The 18,001-nt window shown below is 38.6% G+C and overlaps 2 protein-coding genes across 4 annotated transcripts in view; both read right to left on the minus strand.

Moving 5' to 3' along the window:
• The window catches only part of LOC109401644 (focal adhesion kinase 1), a 371,816-nt gene that overhangs the window by 228,812 nt on the left and 125,003 nt on the right, over positions 1 to 18,001 (minus strand). The gene's annotated exons all lie outside the window — the stretch shown is intronic.
• Positions 1 to 18,001, minus strand: part of LOC109403392 (putative 115 kDa protein in type-1 retrotransposable element R1DM) — a 236,354-nt gene that overhangs the window by 137,324 nt on the left and 81,029 nt on the right. The window lies entirely within an intron of this gene.

The following is an 18,001-nucleotide window of genomic DNA, read 5'->3' on the forward strand; positions in this document are numbered from 1 at the left end:
CTATACCTTTAGAAATCTCTCTAGGATACTTTTAGTATGATGCGGAATAATTATTTTAAACGTTTTTTATTGTGAGCTACAGGGATTTTGCCTTTTGCTGCTGGCATTGCTTTTTGTTTTCATTGTTGCATTGAGTTTTCTAATATTGAGAGATTTGCACAAAAGTACACGCGGCCTATCGCTTCCGAAAGGTACAGCCGCGGTTTTCACTCCCAGTTTACTTCATTCTTATGGGAAATAACATTGCGGCGTTTCCTACGGTGCGGCTGTTCCTTTCGAAAACGATAGACCACTAGAACTTTTGTGCAAAGCCCCTTCTTGAAACATTTCAACGACCACGCGGTGTTTACGTTTCAAGAAATCTGACAATATATCACTAATCTAATCTAATCTAATCTAATCTAACACATACGCAGCCAGTACAAGAAAGCATCCTGGAAAATAATTGGGTTAGATTACGCCCGATTATTTTTCTTGTCAATATTGATGCTTGCAGCATATCGAAGATATGACACAAGCGTCAAAGCGGCCAGGCCTACTGCGTAGCGTTTACCGCGAAGATGATGCTTTAAAATGATTCGATTTTTTTAAGCTTTTGTTTAAAATCGGATCACTTCTCGAATCTACAGGGGAGGAAGGATGCGTGGACATACCGTACCAAACGCTCCGAGATTTGTTTAATTATATGGTTGTATAAATAGAGGTATGTAATAATGAAATATTAAATCGAAATAGAAGCATGGGACGTTCTCACCAAATCAAGTTTGTTCGTCTGTGGATCCGTTGATTGAGAAATGATGTTTCTGACGTCCATCTGATGGCCTTATGTTGACAGCCGGATTCATTTGTGATGGCTCACCAAAGACGAGCGATGTTAACTCGGCACTGAATTACACAATTCTAGTAACAAAACGCGCGACCTGTGTTACATTAAAATACATCAATATGCGGATCTATCCCATAAATCTAACTTTATTCTCATAACCGGGGCGATAGGCAGAGCACCGACGTAAAGTCAGACACATGATTGGCATGATTGGAGAAAAGAGTTCACATCATAACAAAACTACGGCACTTCCATATGGGACTTCACAGAGATCCACTTTTTACTCGGGTGGCGAAGTGCCGCACGGATCGCTGAAGGAATCGCGGAAGAAACTTTTCAAAACGGTGCACTTTCTTCCAGATTCTAAATCTGATTTCTTTTTGTGGAGTTCATATTCAGCAAACTCCATAACCACACGCGATCAGTTTCCGGATGGCGTAGCGACGGTCGAATTTATAATTAAAAAACATCAAACGGAAACGTGAAATGAAGGCGAAATTGAAACGCGTCCGTTCGCGGCGAAGCCTACTTCGATTCCCAAGAAATCTGACAATATATTACGGAAAAAACTGGTTTAATTACTAAAAATTCAAAGTTTTTTGGTGGAAAAACACGCTTTTTGTTTCAATTGTTGATTTATTTATTGTATTTTCTACATTTTTTATTGCTCAAAAATCAAATATTTATGAAAACATTTTGATTTATCTATGCATTTTTCTATTCGTTTATGGAACTTTTGTTATCTATTGTTTGATACTATACGATTTTTGATTTTTTGGTTGTTTTTCGTTTTATTTTTTATTTAATTTTTTCATTATTTTTTTTTATTTTATGTATTTTTTATTTTCAGCCTTGACCACCCGAGCAGGAACGAATAACTGACACATAACTGCAGCATACCAAAGTCAGGTATCATACCAAGACAAGGTATTGGTCGGTTACCCAGGTATTGAAAATAACTTACTTTGGTATTTTGTAGGTATTGATAAAATACCTCAACGAGTTATTGGTTTGATGTTGAGGACTGCTTGAGGTATTATTGAATTATGGAAAAATCGCTATTTGTATAGAAAAATCGCCGATTATTATTTAGGTAGGTTGTCAGGGCAGGGCTAATTAATAACTCATTCAGGTTGTAGGTATTGGGTTTTCCATACCTGAGTTTGTTATTCTTCAGCTATTTTCTCCCGCTCGGGTAGTAATTTGATGACCCCACCACCTCTTGGATTTCTGGAGTAAATTGACGTTTTACTATTGGACCTGATGTTTCTTCAAGATTGCGGCTCTGCTATGGTTCACTGCCGTGTGAGCTTTTAATTTTAAAATATTATTGCAATGTTTTATGAAAAGATGAAAAGATTTTGTGTCTTTTTGAAAAAGATTCCGAAATTGAGGATATCACTCAAAGAGGCTTTTCCCTCTTTCAAAATGTTTGGTTAAAAATAAATAATAATGAATAATTTGTTATCTATTACTGGTTGCATACCTTTTTTTACTGAGACATTTTTTGGAATTATTTATGGGATTTTTTAACTTATTATGGAACGTATAATTTCCTATAATTTTTCCAAGGAATACTAAAGAATTTTATCTAAAGGTTCCTTCATAAATCCTTCCGGGAATTCAGACATTGATGCAACCATTATCCAAAAAGTTTAAAAAATTCTAAACAGAAATTACTCAAAAAATCTATCAAGACTCTTTCAATTTTTTTTTAGAAATTCCTTTGAAAATGCATGCAAAAATTTGCTCCAGAATTTTTCCTATAGTTGTCTTAAACCAGTCAACATTCGACACTTTTCACTACCTTCATTTCGATGCCGCAGTCGGGTGTCAGCTTGCTTTGTTACTTTCATGCGCTACCGTTACCTCTTACACACAACACGAGCGGTAGGACGAAGATCAATAAACATTAAAAAGGGTCAAATCAATGTCGTCTGACACGATGACATTTGTCTAATTCAAGCTTTTTGCATGTATTTTAGTCAATTCCGATTATGGATGTTAATTTTAGGTTATTTTTGCTTGTTGAATTGAATACGACACACATATGGCCAACACAGCTCTTATTGTGGAAGAAGACACGAATAACAAAAGCCGAACCGTCCCCCGAAGGCGCAATCGTGTCCGAGTGCATTCGTTTGACATTTTTGTTTCGTACGGTAGTTTGATTGCTTGTGTTGCGAATTTCGGAGACAAAGGTAGCCGACGAAAAGGTGTCAATGACTGTGATCTCTAACAAGACTGCCTTAAACAAACGCGAGTGTGTTGTGGATAGGCATCTAAGCCGAAAAAGAGAAGGTTCGTGAAAAAGAGGAATGTTCATGGTGTGGGCTCGGGTTCAATTTGGATTTCTATTCCACAGAATCATTACCTATTCTATGGCTTATTTGGTTGAAGCGCCGGTCTAGCGAATACGGAGTCGTGGGTTCGATTCCCACCAGAACGCGATTTTTTCCCCACAAATTTATCTCTCAATTTGTCAATTAGCAACATTATGTGCCTACGAACTGTAAGTTTTTCTGTTTGTTTTAAGAGTTTGTCTAAATATTCTTTATGGAATTCCTCATAGTACTGCCTCAGTGATTCCACCAATGAAGAATGCTATGACAAAACGTGGTTTTAATAGATGTATTGTTTATTGGATGGGAAGTTACCAAGCCGGTTTCATCGACGGCCGGTCCACAACGGACCAGATCTTCACCGTACGGCAAATCCTCCAGAAATGCCGTGAATACCAGGTCCCAACGCATCACCTGTTCATCGACTTCAAAGCGGCATACGACAGTATCGACCGCACAGAGCTATAGAAAATTATGGACGAGAACAGCTTTCCCGGGAAGCTGACTAGACTGATAAGAGCAACGATGGACGGTGTGCAGAACATCGTAAGGATTTCGGGTGAACTATCCAGTTCATTTGAATCTCGACGGGGACTACGACAAGGTGATGGACTTTCCTGCCTACTATTCAACATCGCCCTGGAAGGTGTTATGCGACGAGCCGGGCTCAACAGCCGGGGTACGATCTTTACGAAATCCAGCCAATTTGTCTGTTTTGCGGATGACATGCATATCACATAACATAAGTGGAACTCTGGCTCAAAAAGTTGATGCCTTTCCGAGTTCGTACGCTGGTATACAGGGCATCGAAATGTCAAATGCATTATAACATTATTGCCATACACGCTAACCTGAAACTACCCATCGATTGGGTCGATTCAACCCGGATTTTTATGTTATTAGCTGCTGTCAAAATCCGGGTAACCGATATCTCGTCAAAAGAGTAACCTTTACCCTGATTGTGGGTAAACGGATCATCGCGGAAATCTCGATACCCAATTTCGCTTGTTGTGTGAAGACGTCAATATCTGGGTAAATATCTGGGTAAATGGGTGTTGGACAAATTTTTTGCATTTTCAGCGGCGGCGTTTAATCCGAAAAAAGTAGCTTTGGAGGAACTTTGGTTAGCGTAAATTGCAAACTGCGAACTGGTAAGTAATAATAATTTATGTTTTTTTGTATGAAATCACATCATAACTACACTAGTTATGATATAACAATTTCAGATATAGGGGAGACTGGGGAGACTTGATCCCTTTTTCTTAATTTACCTGAAACTTTAAGAAAAAACACAAGACTAGATCCGATTTCCGTTCAAAATGGCAGGTAAACATCTATTGCAAGTTAATATACAGCAGAAGGCCTTTAAATTATTGTTAAAGTTTTCAAAACTGTGTTTTTATGGTGGCATGTCTTATGATGTATTTTTCAAAAATGGGTGACACTTGATCCCCCTTTGAGCACATGGTTTATTTAAAGGGAAATGAATTCCAGAGTCTTCCTTTTCATTTTCTTTTCGAGTTTTCTTGTATTTTCGATGAACATGGAGTGTTTGAAATTGTAAGATTTCCTTAAATTTTTAAGGATATGCCGTATTTTCAAAATGGGGAGACTTGATCCCCCTTTTCTTGGTTTATACTAAAGTTATAATTATCTGACACATTTTATCGTTGAATAGACTAGAATTCCAAGTAAATAGAGGCTTCCGAATAGAATTTTATTTTTCACATGTATAATGTGTGTGTAATCCTCGAGGGATCAAGTCTCCCCATGTCACTGTTGTGTATACTAAGCTGAATAAATTAAAATATGTTAACAACAGCCTTATTTGGATAAATAAGTTTGAAAGTATTTTATTTAAACTATGTGCCGTGAAATTTTGACACGATTTGGTTCAGTTTTCACAGAGTTTTTGAGATTTCTCGGAATCGCCTAAAAGATTTCTGAAGGACTGAAAACAAACCATCAGCCGCTAAAAAATAATGCAATGTACAATCGAAATCACTTGTAGCCAAAACATAGTCGTTTGTCCAGGAGTAGTTTTGGAAAAAATATGCTAGAAGAAAAATGTTTTTGATTCCGAGAAAATATGGGGGGAACAAGTCTCCCCAGGGATCAAGTCTCCTCAGTCTCCCCTACTGCGCCACTTATCCGGCGGCAACATAATTGGCCAGGTTTGCCGAAATAGCCCGAGCCCGAAGCAGGTGGAACAAATTCTCGTTGGTTACCTTCTGTAATGGCCGCAGGTATGTTCTTGCACCAGCTAATCGATTAATTTAATCGTTAATTACATTTTTCTATGAATTCAGGATCTGTCCCAGTCCCAACTGTGAAAAATCACACAATGGCTTATATGTTGCATGCGAGACTGCCTGATTCAAATCTGGATCATCTTCATTGGAAAAGAAGCCGTTTTAACGAAAAAAAAAACCATTTGTACTTGCGCTTGAGATATCAATAAATCGCTTATGTGTTTCATTTTGATATTTTTTTTTTCAGCAGAATAATAATATAAGGGGAATTTCACGGGGGATTTATATTGTGCATGCTTACTCATTTATATTAAAATGAGTAAAAAATACCCTGATGAGAAACGTCTAAATCAGGGTAACCTTTACCCGGATTTTACAACCAACACCGGCCCCACTTTAGAGTAACTGTAGTTTTGCTCGATCTGAGTCGCATTGACATCAATCTGGGTAGCTGAGGGTTAGCGTGTACCATTTTCCAGTATGTATACCATTTTTCATTGCTTTGAAGTAATACAAAGACTTCATAGATCTAGACTGGCAGCACGTGGAAATCGAAAATAGGACATACATTGTAATAAAACTTTGTAAACTCAAGTCGAAAGTACGTTTTATGGCTTTAAATATAAAGGGAGATCGATACGTGGAACGTGGATGTGTTATTTCGAAGATTTCAATAAATTGATGACAGCATGAATAAGTGGATTTCCAGCAGCTAGTTTTGCGCATATCTCAGATGCCAATCTTCGTTCCTGTATTCTTTGCCAAAACTGGAATACTGGTTGGATCAGATGTTTTTTGTTTACCAAAATAAGTGACAGTTCGACGCCTTTTATAGAGATAAGTGACATTTCAACACACGAACACTAGCGCAAATTTTTCCTCACACAAAAGTGCACGGCGATTGAAAGGCTATTCAGATTGCATATGCAAATATTACCTAATCGAATTGGGTAAAACGGGTAAATAATGATAAAACTACACACCAAACGCTTTCAGCAATATTTTGCTGAATTTTGCCGAGCTGAAGAGTCCAGCAAAAGGTTTTGCTGAACTTTCAGCAAAGTTTGCTGAATTTCAGCAAAACGTTACTGATGATCAGCAGAGTTTACTGAACAAATCAGCAAAATTTTGCTGAATTTCAGAAAAATGTTTGCTGAAGCCTTCAGCTCGGCAAAATTCAGCAAAATTTTGCTGAAACCCTCAATCGATTTTTGGTGTGTAACGTCCGGGGCAAGAGTGCAAATATTTTCCTCGCAGTTTCACAACTACATCTACTAAAAAGGCACGCATACATTTGAACGTGATTACCTCTATGAAGGATATAACAGTTTCGCGTGCTGGAAAAGGATACAACTTTTTCCTTCGCTCTGACCATGAAGTTCCACTTATGTTGCATATTATTGCTAGAACATTTGGAACGGTGGCAGAACAGTACACCCGCCTGAAACGTGAAGCAGCAAAGGTCGGACTGGTGGTGAATGCCTCAAAAACAAAGTACATGCTGGTAGGTGGGACTGAGCGAGACAGGACAAGCCTTGGCAGCAATGTTACGATAGACGGGGATACTTTCGAGGTGGTAGAAGAATTTGTCTACCTCGGTTCCTTGCTAACGGCTGACAATAACGTGAGCCGTGAAATACGAAAGCGCATCATCAGTGGAAGTCGTGCCTACTATGGGCTCCAGAAGAAACTGCGGTCAAAAAAGATTCACCCCCGCACCAAATGTACCATGTACAAGACGTTAATAAGACCGGTGGTTCTCTACGGACACGTGGAGGACCTGCAAGCACTCGGAGTTTTCGAGCGACGGGTGCTAAGGACGATCTTCGGCGGCGTGCAGGAGAACGGTGTGTGGCGGAGAAGGATGAACCACGAGCTCGCTGCACTTTACGGCGAGCCCAACATCCAGAAAGTGGCCAAAGCCGGAAGGATACGATGGGCAGGACATGTTGCAAGAATGCCGGACAACAACCCTGCAAAGTTGGTGCTTGCAAACCATCCGGTTGGTACAAGAAGGCGTGGAGCGCAGAGAGCACGATGGGCGGACCAGGTGGAGCGTGATCTGGCGAGTGTTGGACGTGACCGAGGTTGGAGAGCTGCAGCTTCAAATCGAGTATTATGGCGGCAAATTGTTGATTCAGTATTATCATGAATTTGATGTTACCTAAATGAATGAAAAGAATTGTTTATTGGATTGGGCAAATGTTATCAAAGACAGATATATCATAAAACCTTGACAGCTCACTTAGAAAACAGAGTAAATGTGTTCATAAGGAAGCGTGCTTTCACCTCAACTGTGATTTTCTAAAAAAAAAAAAGAATAAATAAATTGGAAGCAATGTAGTGTGCTTCAAAATAATAGTTAAATTGTTACAGTTTGCTGATATTTTTACATTAGGCCGTGGTAAATATGACTTTGTTATAACGAGTAGAGTGGTGCAAAACAGATGAATTGACGGTCGTACTATCCACACGAAGGGGAAAAGTCTTGATCACAAGTTTAAAATTGAAAGGGACTCTTTTGGAACCTTCAAAAAGTAAATTTAAACCTTGAGCATACAGTTTGTGCCCGCAGGTCACACCTATTTTTGACGAAACTCGTTAAATTCCGAAAATTTACGAAACTAACTTCACTTTAGTTACTTTGCCCTGGTAGCCTAGATACTAATCTTTAGTTTGAATACAAATTGCTTGTCATTTAAGTAGTTTTTGATAAGTTTTAAGCAGTTTTGTTATCAAAATGCGAAAAGTTCTGAGCATCACTGCTCTATGGGGGTCAAAAAAAAATTTTTTTTTTTTGGTAAACAATGGAGCTTCAGCCAGAAATGATCCTGTGGATTTACACGCCAATTGTAAGATTCAGAGTTGCCAACTCTTCACTAGTCTGGTGACCAAAAACCAATGAAGGATTGTGTCAAAAGACGTTGGAAAAACTACAAAAGAGTTGTCACTCATTCAATTACTAATGCTTTGCATACAACCACCATTCAAGTAGAAGCTGTAAAGAGTGTTCAAAAGGTAAAAAGTTCTTCAAGCCTCTTTGAGAGTGGCCTAAGAGACTATTTCAGTATCTTGAAAGTAACTGGTTTCAAATCACTTGGATTAGCAACTAATTTTATTCATTTGATTCATATCCAAAATTATTTTTCACTTGCATGTTTATGATATCCCATTAACAATATCATGGGAACTCAGTGTCCTGTTGATCACATATGGGCAACTGACAAGTGAGCTATGCCCAATCATGTCAATACCTCAAGAATCATCCATCATACCCCAAACAAGAATAACGTCTTTTTTCTTCAAAATAAAAACACAATAACAACATCGTTCAAAACCGACATGGCGCGCCTGTTAGGCACCCCTTCTAACTTCCTACTGTCCTAATTTGGTAAAACCTTTAATAAGCGTCATAAACAGCGACGTCCACAAGTAGGTACATGAAACGGTCAAATCTCGCAAATACACGACCGAGACAAAAAGAGTTCTCCGCGATCCGCGGTCCAGTGCGGCACCACAAAACCAGGAACAGTTTCGTTTCATGGCTGAATCACACACGGCCAGCGAGCACGATCCGTGCGCACCGCTATGTCTGACTGGGCTCCCCGTCCGGTTGTTTGTCTTTATAAAGCGCAGGGGTCAATTGCAGTTTGCCTGTCTCGATTGGCACGGCGGCGGCTGCGGCGGCGTGCTGGCTGCTTAGTGCAGAAAACTATAATTAAAATTTACTCTATAGATTACCGTACGAAACGGGGCGCTTATTTTCCTATCAACATCACAATCAGACCGTGCGGTTCACAATCAGCGTGCACGTTTACGTGCGAATCCTTAACCGCGGCTGCTGCCGGTTTTGTTCGAGGCTCTCCTTCTCGGAAGTTCGGAGACATCGTCTTGCGCCTAGCATAGTGTATCCAAACGAATAGCGAAGGGAAAGGTGGCGCCTCATTCTCTATCTCTGGTGCTGTAGCCCAATCCGAGAGGCGATGTTTCTGGTGGCCATGAATCAAAGTCGCACCTCAACTGCTACCACCGCCTTCGTCGCTGTTAACGATACAGGATGAATGAGTAGCTCAGTAGTAGGAAAAAAGGCCATTTAGTGCCTCAGGTTCGAGCGTAGAACTGCCAAGATTAAGATATTACCGTTGATAGATTGCAGTGGGATGGTGCATGTGCCTACGGTTGCATCGCTGAGAAGCGAAGTCAGCTATCGCTACCGGAATGTAGGAATGGGCTGCAATTAGCGATTTACTTCAAATTGAAAAAAGGGTAAGTCGTAGAAAAGGAAGCTTGAATGAATTGTTTCAGTGTTTACCCAGTGCTTGAGTGAAACACGTTGAGCGCGATGATCATGACCTTGCCAGAAGATTACCTTGTCTATTCTCTCAAATGAGATAAATCATTTCCAAACATTGTTTTGAATATCAAGTAGCGAGTTTTTGACACACCTATCCAATAGCAGAGTGAGTGAATCGAAGTTCGTGATATGCTGCAATAAATCTCGCCAGTGTCGTGTTAGATTGATCAACCCCAACCGAGTCAAAGACCTTCCCGCATTTCATGACATTCCAGTCCGGTTGTATGGTCGGACCGATGTTTGAACGGGGAAAAACAAAGATCTGAATGAAACGGGTGTGACACTTTGGTGGGACCTGCTCGACGGTAGGAAACTAGTTTAGGCAAACATGTAGTCTATCTCAGCAGAAGGCATGTCACTTGCTGTGATCCAAACGTATGCCAACAATCGAGAACACCGGACCACTAAAGCCATAGTTTCGTGTAAATAATCTCAATAAAATCCCATTTACAAGCACGCGTGCCCGAGTTCAATTTCTTTGATTTCGGCAGAGTTTACGCGAGCTTCGGCCGCACGCGAGTGAGATAGCGATGACGGACTACCGAAAGTGGAGCTGTCCATCGCCGGCCGTCAATGATATAAAGCTGACCTGGCAATGGACCGCCGACTTGGTTAAAACTAGGTGACGCGTGTATCAATGGATACTTACTCGTGATGCCTTGCGACGACAGGCAGGCAACCAAGTCAATGAAAATAACCTTGCGCAGAGTCGGTGTCGTTGGGTTTGTTTTTATTAATTGACCCGTGCTTCGGCAGGTCTGAAAGTTCAAGACAAGAAACTGTGCTTGCATACAAAAAATGAAATGTTTCCATACTGCACATTGACGAAAAATGGCCACGTGGATTGCATATTGACTAAATGCGGAGCCTCAGGCTCGTGGCCGTGCGGTTAGCGTCACCAAGCGAATAATCATACCATGCCATGGGGTGAAAGAACGATTCCTGCTCCGAGTGATGAAACTTTTCGCAAGAAATGTTTCTTCCTTGTATTCACTGATGCTCGTAATGTGCGTCGTGTCCGTTGTCTAGTGTTAAGTTTTGTTCAGTCTGTGCCTCTGGCTGACACGGTGTCCGTGTCTTCCAAAATCGATTTATACTGATCTTTCATTTATCATGTAAATGGAATGTAATGTCATGTAAACTTCCATTACATGTGAAACTGTGAAAAGTGATCAATTTCACCTGAAATATCGGAACTAGCATCCCCGGAAAATCTCGTGCTGCCTGTTTACCGTGCTTAGGCCCCCTGTCCAGACCATGCTAAGAAACTTCCCCATCCCAAAAAAATCCCTACTTGCAAATGTCAACGCCAATCGGACTAGTAGTTTTCGACTCCATAAGGGTCAGGTAGACAGACAGACAGAAATTCATTTTTATGTCTAAAGAAGAGAAGACCAGGGTCTGGGTTCGATTCCCAGATGGTCCGGGATCTTTATTAAGGAAGAATCCATACCATTTCAGTGCCCCTCGTAGCATATCTCCCTTTATTGATACATGGCTCGTTACACTATCGAATAATACCAACCGAACCATCACATCTTCCTCCCCTACCCCGATGGAGAGTACTCGCAGGAATATCGTTAATATTATCGAGATGAATCAGGAAAACCCGCGAAAAAATCCTTGGATGAATTCCGATAAAAAAAAACTCGATAAAAATTCTAGAAGGAATGCCGGAAAGAACCCCGGGAGAAATGCCGAGAAGGAATACCGGGAAGAATTCAGCAGCAATCCTAGTAGAAATCCTGGATGCAATATATGGATAAATCCTGAGAGAATTTGAAGAGAAGTATCTGGGAGCATCAAGGAAAAATTTCGGAAGGAATCCCAGAAAAAAACCTAGGATGCAATCTCGGCAACTCACTACCAAAGAATCTTGAACGGACTTTTGGAGAAACTATTAAAAGAATTTTAGGATTTCCTGAAAGAACCTAGGGAGAAATATCTGAGAGGTTCCTACAGGAAATCCATGGATAGCCTAAATAGATATCAGGACGAATACCTGAAAGAATGCCGAAAGCAATCCATGTAGGAATCCTGGAAGAAATCCCTGAAGGAAAAAGTTCTTTTGAATATCCTGGAGGAGTCCCGGAAAAGCAAATCTGGTAGAACCTCTGAAAGAATCAGATCCCTGAATGGATCATTAAAGAAATATTAATGTACAAAGAAGTAATGTAGGAGTCCCAGGAGAAACCTCTGGGGGATTCCGAAAAGTATCCCAAAAGAAATCTTGGGGAATCCCAAGTTGGGAGGAATCTCGCGAGAAATCCCAGAAGGAATCCCGGAAAGAACTTCTGGAGAAATTCAGGGAGAAATCTCGGAAGGAATCCCTAGACAAATCCTTTGCAGAAACTCAGGAGCAATGTCTTTAAAAATCCCGGGAGAAATCCCCAAAAGATGCATATGAGAAATCAATGAAGGAACTCCGGAAGTAATATTCCTGAAAATATTCAGAAATCTCGAAAGGAAAGAATACCCAAATGAATCTTGGGAGGAGTCCCTATTAGAAACCACGTAAAATATTCGACGAAATTTAGGGAGGGATTAAATTCCTAAAAGGAACCCGGAAGAAATCCCTGTTGGAATCTTGAGAGGAAACCCAGGAAGAATTCTGGAGGAATCCCTGGTGCAATCCGGGTAGAAATCCTCTCAGGAAACATTGAACAATCCGCAGGAGAAATCACAAAGGTTGAAATGTCGGGAAATGTCCCTGAAGGAATTCCGAAAAAATCCCAGAAGGAATACTTCCCTCGGGATCCCTAAAGAAAACCCGGAAAGGATCAATGAATGAATCCCAGAAAGTATCCCGGATGATAGCGTTGCTGAAATCTCGAGAAAAATGGGTAAAGAAACCCGTAAAAGAATCTCTGGAGAAATCAATGCAGAAATCCCCGAAGGAATTCCGGATGGACACGCTGCACAGTGGGATGATTCTGAAAAAAGACGATCGAAACCTCTAAGAGCCGTTAGATGACATTTTAGCACATAGGTGTCTTTGGAAGAGATGGTCAGAAAAATCTTCTCTATTTTTATGCATATTCACTGTATGGTAAAACTGTAGGGTAAACCCGAGCAAAAAAATATTTTTTCAAAAAATTTTTTAGATGGTAGATGTCTTAAGCAAAGTTGTAGATCAAGTAATTTCAAGTAACTTTGCTGAAGACACCATATAGCTTGGACTTCATTTTTAGGGAGAAAATATGAAAGTTTAAAAAACAACCTCAAAATCAGTTTTTTTTTATTTTTCCCATAATTATATCGTAAAATTTTAACGTGATATGTTCTACAAGTTTGTAGGTACTACTGGAATACACTATCTTGCTGAAGACACCAACTCTGTAAAATTGAAAATTGCTCCAGTAAACCAATTTTTTTGAAATTTTTTCACTATTTTCACTATTGAATATTTTTTGAATAGGCACTTTTTGGCAGCCGTGCTATCAAAATTTCAATGCTTTATCATGTTCAGAATAGACCAAAAGTGACTTAACAATCGGGTCTGATAAGGCACTTTGATTTCTGATGCTATTTTAATAGTCATTTTTCAAAGAAAATATTCACAAATTTCATACAAATCATTTAATACAAACTAAAAACTCACGAAAACTTCTCGACATTCATATTTGTTAATCATAATAGTATTCTTGTTGAAATAGTCAACATTTCTAACACTGTGGTTGACTTTACATTGAATACCCGACAAAAAATATCGCTTTTTAAATTTTTAGATGAGGTAAAAACTCACTATTGAGTAGGCACTTTTTTTCAGCCGTGCTGTCAAAATTTCTATGGTTCATTATGTGCAGAATACACCAAAATTGACTTAACAATCGGGTCTGATAAGGCACTTTGATTTCTGAAGCTATTTTAATAGTAATTTTCAAAGAAAATATTCACAAATCTCATACAACCTTTCAATATTATTTTTAGCTCATCCAAGTAGTAATTATGAATAAAAAAAAATAAGTTTAATAAATGTAGACTATTTCAAATGTTAGTGTCATTTATTTTGAACTACAAATTTTGAAAAAGGGAAAGGCTCTTTGAGTGATTTCCTCACCTACGAAATCTTTCTCAAAAAGGCACAAAACCTTTTTATCTTTTCAAAAAATCGTTATAATATAAACTTAAAACTAAAGGCTCCTCCGGAAGAGTATCCATCCTCCTCTCCTCTTCTTGGCGTAACGTCCTCACTGGGACAAAGCCTGCTTCTCAGCTTAGCGTTCTATGAGCACTTCCACAGTTTTTAACTGAGAGCTTCCTCTGCCAATGACCATTTTGCATGTGTATATCGTGTGGCAGGCACGAAGATACTCTATGCCCAAGGAAGTCAAGGAAATTTCCTTTACGAAAAGATCCTGGACCGACCGGGAATCGAACCCGTCACCCTCAGCATGGTCATGCTGAATACCCGTGCGTTTACCGCCTCGGCTATATGGGCCCCATCCATAATCGAGCCGTGATCTTGATGCGGATTTGTCAAGGGATGAACCAAGGTAATATGTCTACGACGAAAAAATTTTGAAAATCATGGACAGGAATCGACCTAACGGACGCAGTTGTTGAAAACTGGAAAAAATAAATTTTAAAGAGTATCAAACAGCATAATCAATTTCAATAAAATATCTGTGAAGAATTTTCATCATGACGTTAGATTTACAACCTAGAATATCTCTAACAGATACTGACTATTTCAATGTGATGTAACAATGTTTCACTCGTTTTATTTTATTTTTTTTTATTTTCAACACAAAACTTGTAGAGGCATTCATTATATTTTCGCCTTTTTAGTTTTTAACCGAAGTTATAACATCGACGAACCGACGTGACAGCTAGAACAAATAAATTCAAATTTGTTGTCCCCGACGCCATGATGAAAAATAGCCGAACACTACCGCCTCCTCTATAACGGTTCGCGTTGTTTTGATAGCATGATTCCAAACCCCCGTGTATTTATATAGGAAGAGGTTCGTGTCTGCGCTGATTTGACAGAAGCGTTCGCTCGCTTCGCTGGTCGACCGTTAAATTTGGGGGGGGGGGGGGGGGGGGGGCAGTTTTGAATCACCACTGTCACGTCGGTTCGTCGGTGGTTATAATGTTAACATAGCAAATGAAAAAAAAGTTAGCATTGTTTTAATTGATTGATTAATGTATGTATTTTAACATAAACAAATGCATTGGGAATTACAATAAAAAAATAGATAACAAACACAGTTTTTAATTGGTATTAACAACTCATCTAAAAATTTAAAAAGCGATATTTGTTGTCGGGTATTCAATGTAAAGTCAACCACAGTGTTAGAAATGTAGACTATTTCAACAAGAATACTATTTGGATTAACAAATATTAATGTCGAAAAGTTTTCGTGAGTTTTCAGTTTGTATTAATTAATTTGTATGAAATTTGTGAATATTTTCTTTGAAAAATGACTATTAAAATAGCATCAGAAATCAAAGTGCCTTATCAGACCCGATTGTTAAGTCACTTTTGGTCTATTCTGGACATGATAAAGCATTGAAATTTTGATAGCACGGCTGCCAAAAAGTGCCTATTCAAAAAATATTCAATAGTGAAAATAGTGAAAAATTTTCAAAAAAATTGGTTTACTGGAGCAATTTTCAATTTTACAGAGTTGGTATCTTCGGCAAGATAGTGTATTCTAGTAGTATCTACAAACTTGTAGAACATATCACGTTGAAATTTTACGATATAATCATGGAAATGTTAAAAAAACTGATTTTAAGTTTGTTTTTTAAACTTTCATATTTTCTCCCTAAAAATGAAGTCCAAGCTATATGGTGTCTTCAGCAAAGTTACTTGAAATTACTTGTTCTACAACTTTGCTGAAGACATCTACCCTCTAAAAAATTATTTTGAAAAATTTTTGTTGTGCTCGGGTTCACCCTACAGTTTTACCATACAGTGAATATGCATAAAAATCGAGACGATATTTCTGAACACATCTTCCAAAGACACCTATATGATAAAATGTCATCTAACGGCTCTTAGAGGTTTTGATCGTCTTTTTTTCAGAATGATCCCACTGTGCGCTGCTTAATTCTTTGAGAGAAACTCAAGAGAAGTTTCTTAACCTTCCGTAACTCGCGTGGTCGGCCACCTCAGTCAGCACCACGCTAATGCTGAATACAAAAAGCGAGATTTTTTCACCGTGTTGTACAAAATACAACAGCGCGAGTTCTCGAGGGTTAAGAAATACAGTGTATCAAACAATTGTCCGTACAGGTATTTTCTGGTCAAAATAATTTTTCATTTAAATGATTACAACTTTTTTATACGTCAATCAAAAACGCTGATTTTCTGACTAATTATAACCCATATATTAAAGCACCATTGGTAAAATTTTGAGCCAGATCGAATAAGTTTTCTGAAAGTTATGGAACTTTTAGTAAAACTTATAAAATTTTTGAATACATTTTTAAAACATTATATCTCAATATGTACTTGATGAAACTTTTTCAATATTTTTCGTGTTACAGCTTATACCTAAGGCTTTCATATGCAGCTTCGTTTAAGATTTTACATTCACTACAAAAAATATGAAAAATCTGTATACGTTCAGAGTATCACTTGGAAATTTATTAAATTTTGATCAATAAAAGTGCCAAGTGTTCTCAACTTTTTTAAACCCTTCTAATGATATATTTTTATACAGGACCTACTAAACTACAAATTAAGAGTAGGTCCTATGGATTTTTCGTTCAGTTAATGCGCATTTATTGGTGGAAAACGTTTGGCAGATTATATGTGCAAAATATGGTAAATTTTAATACATCGTCTACTACATACGCACATTTTTCATATATTTTGTAGTGAATATAAAACCCCAAACATGGATGCATATGAAAGCTTCAGGTATAAGATGTAACACAAAAAAACGAAAAAAAAAATCATCAAGTACATATTGAGATATAATGTTTTAAAAATGTGTTCAAAAATCTTATAAGTTTTACTAAAAGTTCTATAACTTTCAGAAAACTTATTCGATCTCGCTCAAAATGTTACTATTGGAGCTTTAATATATGATTCATGATTGGTCAAAACTTCAGCGTTTCTGATTGACGCATAAAAAAGTTATTACCACTTGAATGAAAAATTATTTTGACAAAACAATTGCTGTACGGACAATTGTTTGATACACTGTGTGTATAAAAAAAATCATATGAGAAATGAATTACCTGGAACAAATCTCTGATGGAATTCCCAAAAATATCCAACAAGAATTACTAGATGAAACTTGGATGGAATTCCTGAAAAAAGTGGGAAGGAGTTCCGTGGAAACCCCTCAAGGAATCTCGTTGCAAATCAATGAAGTAATGATGGATGAAATCTCTTACAGAATCTCTGTAAGAACCCCGGAATCTCAAAATTAATATTGGGATAAATCCCTAAAAGAAGCCACACAATTCAAGGATGTAACAATGAAGGAATTCTTGGAAAAATCCACAAAGAAGACCCGGAAGATATTTCTGAAGGACTCCCGGGAGAAACCCCAGGAAGAATCCAAGAGGAATCCTTGATGAAGTATCTGGTGGAATTCATAGGAAAGTCTCGGAAGAAATCAGTAAAAGGTTTCCGGGAGGGATCAATGAAGGAATTCCAAAAGAAATCCCTGATAGAATTCCGGAAAATATCCCTGCAGGAATTCTGGGAGGAATCTATGAAGGAATCCCAGGAAGAATTACTGAAGTAAGCACTTTTCGATCACATTATAAATTGAAGTCCTGGAGAAATGCCTAGAAGAATACACCCAGGAAGAATCTTGTAGAAATTTCTGCCGCAGTCTCGGAAATAATCTGTGAAAGAATCCCGGAAGAAATCCAAGGAATCCGGGAGAAATCCCCGATGAAATTCCAGGAAGAATCCTGAACGAATATACCTGATGCAATCTCGGGAATAACCTGTTAATGCACGCTCAGAAAACCGTTCTGATAAACGTGAACAAACAATCGCGAAAATGAGAACAAGCAAATATACACCGTGAACTGGAACTAGTTCCAGCTGTCAATATGGGCGTTCTCGATACCGTGACATCTAGTTCACGGTGTACATTTCTTATTGTTGTTATCGTTGCTATGCATAGTTCCCGTTTGTTCTCGTTGCCGTGATTGGGAGTTCACGTATATCGGAACGGATTTTTTTGCGTGTGAATTCCAGAAGAAATCCATGACGGGACGAATCACTGAAGGAATCACGGGAGTAATCATA

This window comes from Aedes albopictus, chromosome 3, assembly GCF_035046485.1.
Source record: "Aedes albopictus strain Foshan chromosome 3, AalbF5, whole genome shotgun sequence".
NCBI classification, from domain to species: Eukaryota; Metazoa; Arthropoda; class Insecta; order Diptera; family Culicidae; genus Aedes; species Aedes albopictus.